General features: G+C 38.0%; 1 protein-coding gene across 1 annotated transcript in view; it reads right to left on the reverse strand.

Annotated features, from left to right (window-relative positions):
• HEPH (hephaestin) overlaps positions 1–9,744 on the reverse strand; it is an 80,528-nt gene extending 70,784 nt beyond the window's left edge. Inside the window, exons 1-4 of the mRNA XM_081278315.1 lie at positions 9,514–9,744; positions 8,623–8,668; positions 7,349–7,491; positions 6,862–6,937 (exon numbers count right to left, since the gene is read on the reverse strand). The gene's annotated coding sequence lies outside the window, so the exon portion shown is untranslated. The remainder of the gene's footprint in view (positions 1–6,861; positions 6,938–7,348; positions 7,492–8,622; positions 8,669–9,513) is intronic.
• Between the last annotated feature and the right edge of the window lie 746 nt (positions 9,745–10,490).

The raw sequence follows: 10,490 nt of genomic DNA on the forward strand, positions 1-10,490 counted from the left end.
TGTTCAGTGATCTCTAAAGATGGGATATTGGAGGACAAAGTTTAAAAGTCACCTGTACTGCAAGTCATGTATCACTTCCTTCAGAACAGAAATCTTGATTTTGTTCCTTCAAAGTATAGAAGGAAAAATATGCTGTGGCCCAGGGATCAGGAAAGAGGCACCAAATGTCTGATTAAGTCACATAGACTCACTTGGTACTTATATCAAGTCACTAATTCTTCTTTTGCCTGTTTCCCATAGGCAAAAAGGGAAGACTCATTGCTGCCACTTCTCATCATTCGTAAATTGTGTTGAGAAACAAATAAAAATTCATCAAAAGACATTTACAAGACCCAAAATAGAAACAGCCAAAATGTCCAAGAATACTAAAATGATGAGTAAATTGCATTTTATTCATACAATGGAATTCTATATGGCAATAATAATAAACAAAAGTACAACTGCTTGCAATATGGATAATTCTCACAAATGTAATGTTGCAGAAAGAAACGAGACACAAAAGCATAAATACTGTATTGTTTATTTGATATAAAATACAAAATCACAGAAAAGTAATTTATGCTATTAGAATTAAGGATGGGGGTAGAGGGGGAGGGTAGTTCAGTGACAGAGCACTTGCCTAGCATATGTGAGGCCTGGAGTTCCATTCCCAGCACCACAAAAGAAAAAGGAGGAGGAGGAAGAAGAGGAGGTAGCATCATGGAAGAGGGTAAATGCTTCCAATATCTGGTTTCTTGAACTATATGCCAGTTAGATTGTATATTAATTTGGTAAAAATATATTGACCTATAAAGTTAGGATTTGTGCATTTTTGCATGCATTAACATGCAAAACTTCAAAAAAGTTTAAAATGAGGGCTGCAGTTATGGCTCAGTGGTAGAGAACTTGCCTAGCAAATGTGAGGCACTTTGGTTTGATCCTCAGCACCCCATAAAAATAAATAAATATATTTTTTCAAAGAACCAGCTTTTTGTTTTGTCAGTTTTTTGAATTGTTTCTTTTGTTTAAATTTCATTCATTTCCCTGACTTCCTTAACAAGTCTCCTAAAGCTCAAGAAATAAAATCAAGAACTAATAAATGGGATGGACTCAAACTAAAAACCTTCTTCTCAACAAAAGAAACAATCAATGAGGTAAAGAGAGAGCCTACATTTTGGGAGCAAATTTTTGCCACACAAAAGTCAGATAGAGCACTAAACTCCAGGGTATATAAAGGTCTCAAAAAATGTAACACCAAAAAAACAAACAACCCAATCAATAAATGGGCTAAGGAGCTAAACACACACTTCTCAGAAGAAGATACACATTTGATCAACAAATATATGAAAAAAAAAATGTTCAACATCTCTAGTAATTACAGAAATGCAAATCAGAACTACTCTAAGATTTCATCTTACTCCAGTCAGAATGTCAGTTATCAATAATACAGACAACAATAAATGTTGGTGAGAATGTGGGGGAAAAGGCACAGTCATACATTGCTGGTGAGACTGCAAATTGCTGCAGCCAATATGGAAAGCAGTATGGAGATTCCTTAGAAAACCTGAAATGGGGGGCGGGGGGCAGGCTGAAGTGGTGGCTCAGTGGTAGAGTGTTTGCCTCACATGTGTGAGGCACTGAGTTCAATCCTCAGCACTGCATATAAACAAATAAATAAAATAAAGGTCCATCAACAACTAAAAAAATATTTTAAAAAAGAAAACCTGAAATGGAACCACCATTTGACCCAGCTATCCCTCTCCTTGGTCCATATCCAAAAGACTGAGCACACTATAGTAACGCAGCCACATTAATGTTTATAGCAGCTCATTTCACAATAGCTAAACTGTGGAAGCAACCGAAATGCCCTTCAATAGATGATGGATAAAGAAATGGTGGTATATATACACAATAGAATGTTACTCAGCATTAAAAGAGAATAAAATTATGGCATTTGCAGGTAAATGGATGAAGTTGGAGAATATCATGCTAAGCAAAGTAAGCCAATACCAAAAAACCAAAGGCCAAATATTCTTTCTGATAAATGGATGCTGATTCAATAATGGGAGGGACATGGGGGAAATGGAGGAACTTTGATGGGGCAAAGGGGGGAAAAAGAGGGGTGAGGTTATGGGGGCAGGAAAGATGGTGGAATGAGATGGATATCATTACTCTAGGTACATGTATGACTACACATATAGTGTGATACTACATGGTATACACCCAGAGAAATGAAAAGTTGTTCTGCAATTGTACAATTAATCAAAATGCATTCTGCTGTCATATGTACCTAATTAAAATTAATTAATTAATAAAAATAATAGAAGAAAATATTCTAAATATTAAAATAAATAAAGTTATTTTAAAAAGTTTAAAATGAAATAAAAAACAAAAGAGAGAGCTGAGCATGATGGCACCAGTAATCCCAGCAACTTTGGAGGCTGAAGCAAAAGGATCGAAAGTTAAGACTAGCCTCATCAATTTAGTGAGCCCTGAAGCAATTTAGTGAGATCCTGTCTTGAAATTAAAAAATGAAAAGGGCTGGGGATATGGTTCAGCAGTTGAGCAATCCTGGGCTCAATCCCCAGTACAAAAAAGTAAGAGTATATGCAGGAAATATATTGAACTTTTCAGAAGAAATGTTCTTTGCTGATCCCAAAGGCTATGCATAAACCCATTTCACAGGTCCAATTCAGACTCAGAATTAGACTCAAGCTTCCTAACCCCTTATTTCAGCATTATAAACCAGAAAATTTTATTTTGTTTTTTTTCAAAACCAAATTTTGAAAAAAATTATATATTATATTTGAATAAAGCTTTCATATAATTTCACAGCTAGTCAAACTCAGAAATAAAAACAACATCACATAAACACACATATACACATATTTGCATACACAGGCATATGTGGTATTACTTAAAGGTAGAGATAAAGACATTTGCATACATATATAGAACCACAGTCACACAGAGACTTAGTCACCTTAGAGGAGTAATAATAATAATAATAATAATAATAATAATAATAATAATAATAAATCAGTATTTTTGTGTGTTCATGGTACAACAATTCTAGGTGTTTTGCATAGATTAAATCACTTAATCCTCACAACCACTCTATGAAATAGATGCCTATTATTATCCCCATATTACAGTGGAGGAACTGCAGAACAGAGGTGTAAAGTAATTTGCCCAAGGCCATCTAGTTAACAATCAGTAGAGTTGGGATTTGATCCCAGGGAGTATGACTTCAGAACCTATGATCTTAATTGCCATGCCATACTACCTTCCATGAAAACATAGTTGGACACTCATGTATATGCACAGAAAACATGCATATGCCCAAATCCAAGCTATATCTAGGAAAAAATACACACCCTCTAAAATACACAATTACATGTGATTGGGATCACATTAGAAATAGACATACATACATAGAGATAATAATAATGATGATGATGATAGTTACCATTCATTGCAAGATTGCCACATACAAAATACCATGTTCAGTGGATTATAAAAATTATTTCACTAAATCTTCAAGCACATGAAAGAGGGACTTTTTTTTTTCTGGCTCTGGGAATGGAACTCAGGACCTTATACATGAGAGTCAGCTACCTGCCCAGCCCAGAAATAGTGACTATTAAATAGAAATTAAATCCCCAACACCACACACACACACCATAAGAAATTAAAAGCTATGCACTGATTTACATATGGATAGGAAAGTCCCAGAAATGTACCCCAGCTAGGCCCATTTATTTACCCTGATTAAAAAAAAAAAAAAACAATAGACTTCCTTACAAACTCTCAGGTCTCTCCATATACAGCAATCATACAAGTATTATTCCATAGTCTCCAAATTACATTTTTCAGAAAGTCCTTGATGAACGAGACACAGTAGCACACACCCGTAATCCCAGCAACTCAGGAAGCTGAGATACGAGGATTGCAAGTTCAAGGCCAGCCTCAGCAACTTCCCAAGGCCATAAACGACTTAGCAAGATCTTTTCTCAAAATAAAAAGTAAAAAGTGCCAGGAATGTAGCTCAGTGGTAAAGTGTCCCTGAGTTCAATTCCCAGTACCAAAAAAAAGAAGAAGGAGAAGGAAGAGGGAGGAGGAGGAGGAGGAGGAGGAGGAGGAGGAGGAGGAGGAGGAGGAGGAGGGAAGCCCTTAATGTAAGGGAGGATCTGTTTTGGGGTTCTTCTTTCTAAAATCTGGCTCTTGCACTGATTGTTTTTCTAGCCTTGGGTATTATTTTACAACTCTGAAACTATTTTCTCATCTGTGAAGTTGGTATAATAATATCAACCTTGGAGAAACAAATCAGAAAACTTACATGAAAGGCCCCTGGTGAAATCAGTTTGGAATGTGGTAGATAGTCACTACTAGTTTCCTTCTGTACCTTCTCAATCCTGGATACAGTCTATTAATTTTTCCTTACTGTCTCCCACAAACCATAATTTCTGTATTTCTACTTCAAGAGCTAACTTATTTTTCAACTATTCCAGAAGGTCATCTCCAGCTTCTCCATATCACTGCCCTTTAAAAAGCTACTTACTCTGTATAGCACTCAACTGAATTAAACCAGACTTTCTATCATTACATTTCTGAGCTGCCTGATAAATATCTTCATCTCCTAGATTGGCCTACAAACTCTTTGAGAGTGGATATCATGTCATAGAGATCTCTGTGTATTTATTGCCAGATGTGGTGATGAAGGCCCAGTAGTGGGCCATAACAACTATTGCTAATGTTGGCTCTAGTCCAAGTTCTGCCACTAGTTTAAAGAGTGAGTTTAGGCAAGTTTTTTCACCTTATTGAAGCTAAGTTTCCCATCTATAAAATAATACAATAGCCAAGTGCAGTGTGATCCCAGCAGCTCAGCAGGTTGAGGCAAGAGGATCACGAGTTCAAAACCAGCTTCAGCAAAAGTGAGGACCTAAGCAACTCAGTGAGACACTGTCTAAATAAAACACAAAATAGAGTTGGGGATGTGACTCAGTTGTCAAGTGCCCCTGAGGTCAATCCCTGGTACCAAAACTAATAATAATAAAAATAATAATAATAATACAATAGCCAAGTGTGATGGTGTATGCCAATAATCCCAACAACTCAGGAGATTGAGGCAGAAAGATCATAAATCTGAGTCCAGACTCAGCAACTTAGTAAGATCCTGACTCAAAATTTAAATAAATAAATAAATAATGGAATATATATCGCTAAATGACATAGTTCTTATTTTTTGAGAGTTATCAAAATTTTACAATCTAAAAAAAAATGCACAAATGAGGTCTGGGGATATAGCTCAGTTGGTAGAATGCTTGCCTCACATGCACAAGGCCCTGGGTTCAATCCCGAGTACCCCCCCGACACACACACACACACACACAAAAATGCACAAATATAGAAATATAAAAAATGTGGTCTAGTCAGGCACAGTGGCACATGCCTGTAATCCCAGTGGCTAGGAAAGCTGAGGCAGGAGTATTACAAGTCTGAGGCCAGCCTCATCAACTTTTGGGGCCCTGTCTCAAAATTAGAAAAAAAAATGTTTAAAGGGCTGGCAATGTGGCTCAGTGATTAAGCACCCCTGGTATAACCTCTAGTACAAAAATAATATAATATAGAATGAGTTCTCAGAGTTATTCCAGCTCTCACATGATGCCAATACTCATATTCACTAATAAAATACAGATATACTCACATGCATCTACATACAGGACCATATATGGTCACACAAATAGCCATTCCTTGGAACCTTCAACAGGAAGGAGTGTTCTTTGTTCATTATAAATCTGAATGCAACATGACCATATTCAAGCTTCCTTTTCAGAAAGGTATCAGCAAGACAGTTGTGCATTGAACTTACTTATCTAGAGAGAAAACTGGCCCAGGTAAGAGTTCCACAATTGGAGAAGCACATGGTAAGCTTGGAAATATTCCCAGGAGAAACTAGTACAGACCTGCAGCATACAATGGACAAGCATTCATAGGTGGTGACTAAGGGTCCAAAGGGCTTAGGCAATAGAACCTGGGGAAAATGCTACCTAGCATTCACCTAGCAGTTTCCACTTAACAATGTTCTTCATATTTGCCATCTTATTTAATTCTCAAAATCTTGTGAGATAAGGAGTCCACATTTGTATCCTGGACACAGGCTTGAAAATCACACTACCTAGCACCGTGACCTAGTTATGGTTTATTACTCTAGCCATAGAAGTCTTCATCTTTAATACTATTAGCTGTTTCATAAGGTTGTGTGGATAAAATGAATTAATACCTCTAAGGGCACAAAACACAAATAAGTGCTTAAGTGCACAAGTGGCCAAAAATTTTTAGTGGCTGCTACTATTACAAATAAGAAAATAGCCAGGCACAGTGGCACATGCCTATAATTTCAGTTACTCAGGAGTCTGGGACAGGAGAATTCTATGTTTGAGGCCAGTTTGTGCTACTAGAGAGACCTTGTCTTAAAATAAAAAAATAAAATAAAATAAAAAGACAGGGATGTAGCCAGTAGTAAAGCATACTTAGATTCACTCTCCAGTATGGGGTTGAGTGGGGGAAAGGGAGAGAGGGAAACAGAGGAAGAGAGAGACAGAGCAGATATAGAAATGGAACCTGTCACAGCTAAAAAAAAAACTTTACCTTTTTGTTTGTTTTGCTTTGGTTTGGTTTGTGGTGCTAGGAATCAATCTCAAGGTCTGTGCATGCTAGGCAATGAACTATATATCCTACAGAGCTTTGCCATTTTATGAACAGTCACAAATATGTATATACTCTTAAATTTATGATATACAGTGAAACATTCTAGCCATACAGACACATGAATATGGGTATAAAAATACACACAATCAAGCCGAGCACTGTGGTTCGTACCTGTAATTCCAGTGCCTTGTGAGGCTGAGGCAGGAGACCACAAGTTCCAGGCAAGCCTCAGCAACTTAGCAAGATCCTGTCTCAAAATTAAAAAAAAAAATAAATTAATTAATTAATCCAGGTGCAGTGATGCACTCCTGTAATCCCAGAGGCTCCAGAGGCTGAGAAAGGAGGATTGCAAGTTCAAAGCCAGCCTCAACCATTTAGCAAGGCCCCAAGCAACTTACTGAGACCCTGTCTTCAAACTAAAAAAGGTTGGAGATGTGGTTCAGTAATAAAGTGCCCCTGGGTTAAATTCCTGGTACCAAAAGTAAAATAAAAGAGCTGGGGAAGTAGCTTGGTGGTAGAACACCCCTGGGTTCAATCCTCAGTATGGAAGAGGAGGGAAAGCCAGAACTTTTGATTCAGACATACTTAGGTTTGAGTACTGTTTTCAGTTGTGTTTATATGTGGTAACTTTATACAGTAACCAGGACTTAGTAGGCACCTGATAAATATTGGTTTTTCTTCCTTCTAATTAATGACTTCCTTTCTTCTCCCCAAGGCTGAATTTGTCATAGTTGCTGCTGCTGCTGGTGCTTCTGCTGCTGCTGCTGCTGTTGTTGTTGTTTAATTTGGTACAATCATACACTTTAAGAGCAGAAAAAAGAAAGAATACATAAACTCCTTGAGAAATACTTGGTTATTTCATAGTAAAGTGGAAAGAGTTCAGGCACCAGAAAATATATTGGTGCCAGTTCTGGATTCACTGTTTATTCATTATATGACCTTGAGCAAGTCATCTAACTTTCTGAGCTTAAGTTTCCTCATCTCTTAAATGGGGATAATATCTACCTTAGGCCCCTCATTAGAAGGTTATGAAGTTCAAATGAGATGAAAGATGTTGTGGCTCAGCAGTAGAGCACTCACCTTGCATGTGCAAGGCCCGGGATTCAATCCTCAGCACCACATAAAAATAAATTAAAAAGTAAATAAAGGTATTGTGTCTAACTACAAATAAAACAATAAATATTTTTAAAAAAGAAATTTGTGTCCAAACTTTTCACTTGGGCAAGCATACTATTCTTTTCTAAACCCCTAGAAAAGGAAAAGGGCAAGAGAAAAGGAAAAATGAAATAGGTAAGGTGAGCAAGAATCCTCAGAAAAAGTAAAAGGAAAAATTTTAAACTCAAAATGAAGGCAGAAAGAAGAGAAAGAGAGAGATTCAAAGAAAGGAAAAGCTAAAGAGAATTTCTGGGCTTCTGGGAATAGGACATAAGTTTAAATAATGTGTACTGAGACCTTATTTCAACCTGGAGAGAAGGTCAACCACAATAAGTCAAGCCTTTCCCAGCTTTTCCTTCCTGTCATCCATCCCCAGTGTCACCTGGGCCTGGTCATCATCATTCATCATGATTTGCATCACTGTTTTCCCTAGAATTTGCAAGTTGTTCCTTTAATGTGACAATTCTCTTTTCCCTCTCTCTCTATTTCCCTTTCTAAGGTGGGTACACTGGACTGAACAGGCTCATCTCAGACAAAAGACCACTCAAGTAAATAAGAAGGCCGAGGTACCCTTGGGACCCTGTCTCCAATTTCTCAGAAGTCTTCCTAATAACACTCTCCATCAAGATTTATTTTAGGGGGCTCGGGTTGTGGTTCAGTGGTTCACACTTGCCTCGCATGTGTGAGGCCCTAGGATGGATCCTCAGCACCACATAAAAATAAATAAATGAAGGTATTGTGTCCATCTACAACTAAAAAAGTTAAATAAAGTTTCACCTTTTGGTTCTCTGCTTTCTTAACTCTTTGTTGCTCTTTCTTCACCCTGTGATAAAAAATATACTGAATTTAAAGACCTTAATTCAAATACCATCTCTTGTCTATAAGAGCTATATGATCTTTCAATAAATTATTTTCATCTATCTGAGGCTCAGTTTTCTCATCCCAAAAATGGTAGTTTTGAGGCTCAAACAAAATAATGGATATTTGAGCCCCCAACAAAGGACTTGTTTGTCATATAATAGACACTCAGTGATGAGAAACTGAATGCATTATAGATCCACACATTCAAATAAATCTTTAGAAACCATCTTTTTTGGTGATATATATAGAAAACTGATAAAGGGGTTTGTTCAAAGTCACACAGCCAGTTACTAGCAAAGCCAGAATTTGAACCCGTGTTTACTAAAAGATCCCTGCTATTTAGACAGTAAGAGTGAAAAATTAATTCAGACTTTTAATTTAGTTCAACTATCAGTTATTGGCTTACTCTGTGACTAACTGGTCTTAAAATATGAAACCAAGCATGAATGATTTCAAGGGTTTGCACCTCCCATTTATGTAGTCTTTAGGTTCTTCCCCTAAAAAAAAGTCTCCCCAACCTAGGAGACAGAAGATGAGCAAGCTGTTTCCACAGGAAAATGATCTCTTTTGTATGACTCCAGACTTGTCCCAGAAACAGTCAAACCAGTGTAATCCTGGCCATTTTGGAGAGACAAAAGGAGCCTATTGTCTCCTGAAACTTCCCTCTGCACCCAGCCAAACTTCCTCTAACTTCTTTCCAACTGACTTTCTCTTCCACCAGCCCAGGACTTCCCTAACCCCAGCTGAATAAGGATTTTTGCATAGGAAGACGGATGAGGTTGTTTGGAAAGAGGAAAGAAAGCTTACCTTTGCTAGAGAAAACCCTTCCATATTCATGTCAGCGGCCCATTGATGCTGAACTGCAGACCCCAGCCTGAGCCTGCCAGCCCTGTTCACTCAGTATCCTGGGTTACAGGGCCTTTCTCATAAATTAAGTCCGGGACTCCAGTTTGGCGGGGATTACTGGGGTGTGTGGAATGGGGGAGGGGACAGAGCTGGGTGCCCTCTTTTCCAGAAACTAAACTACAGGAATGTCCTGTTCCGGGGCCTGGTTTGGTACAAAACCCGGGATGGTTCTTTGACCATATCCGGGTGTTCTCCAAATCCTGGTTAGGATCTGAACAAGAGGAATTACAAGGAGGTGGGCTGCATTCTGTTATCGCAGCTTACTAGTTGGTTTTTGCTGAGCCAGGAAGGGAATGCACAGTCAGAGGGGACAGCCAAGCCCACAGGCAGATTCCAACAGTCCCATTTAAGAAGTAGGCTGTGCTGGGGATATAGTTCAATGATAGAGTGCTTACCTAGCATTCTGGAGACCCTCGGTTCAAGCCCCAGCTAACACAAGAAGAGATAGAAAAAGAGAAATGGGTCCTTTATAAGAATTACTAGATATGGGAAGAATCTCCATCAGCTTCAACTCCCTTTTGCTCAGAAGTACAATTAACAGCACTGCCTATTATCCATAGTCATGGCTGGTTAGTATTAGATACAAATAAAACTAGCAAGAAAACAAACAGCTGGTCCAATATATGTGCATTGTCTCATTTAAGTCTCACAATTATCTTGTGAACTAGGTATTGTAAGTCTCCATGTTTTACAACTGAGGTAAATGAAGCTTGTAGAGGAAAGGTAACTTGTTCAAGGTCACACATTTAAGAAGTAAAAGGGGGAACTTGTACTGAATCTGACTAGACTCTTAGGTTTGGCACTACCACACTGTGCTACTAGGGAGAGAAATAGCTCCACTGAGGTGGCTTACTTAATTATTGAGTGACCACCAGTCA

This window comes from Spermophilus citellus, assembly GCF_964194105.1.
Source record: "Spermophilus citellus genome assembly, chromosome: X".
In the NCBI taxonomy this organism is placed as follows: domain Eukaryota; kingdom Metazoa; phylum Chordata; class Mammalia; order Rodentia; family Sciuridae; genus Spermophilus; species Spermophilus citellus.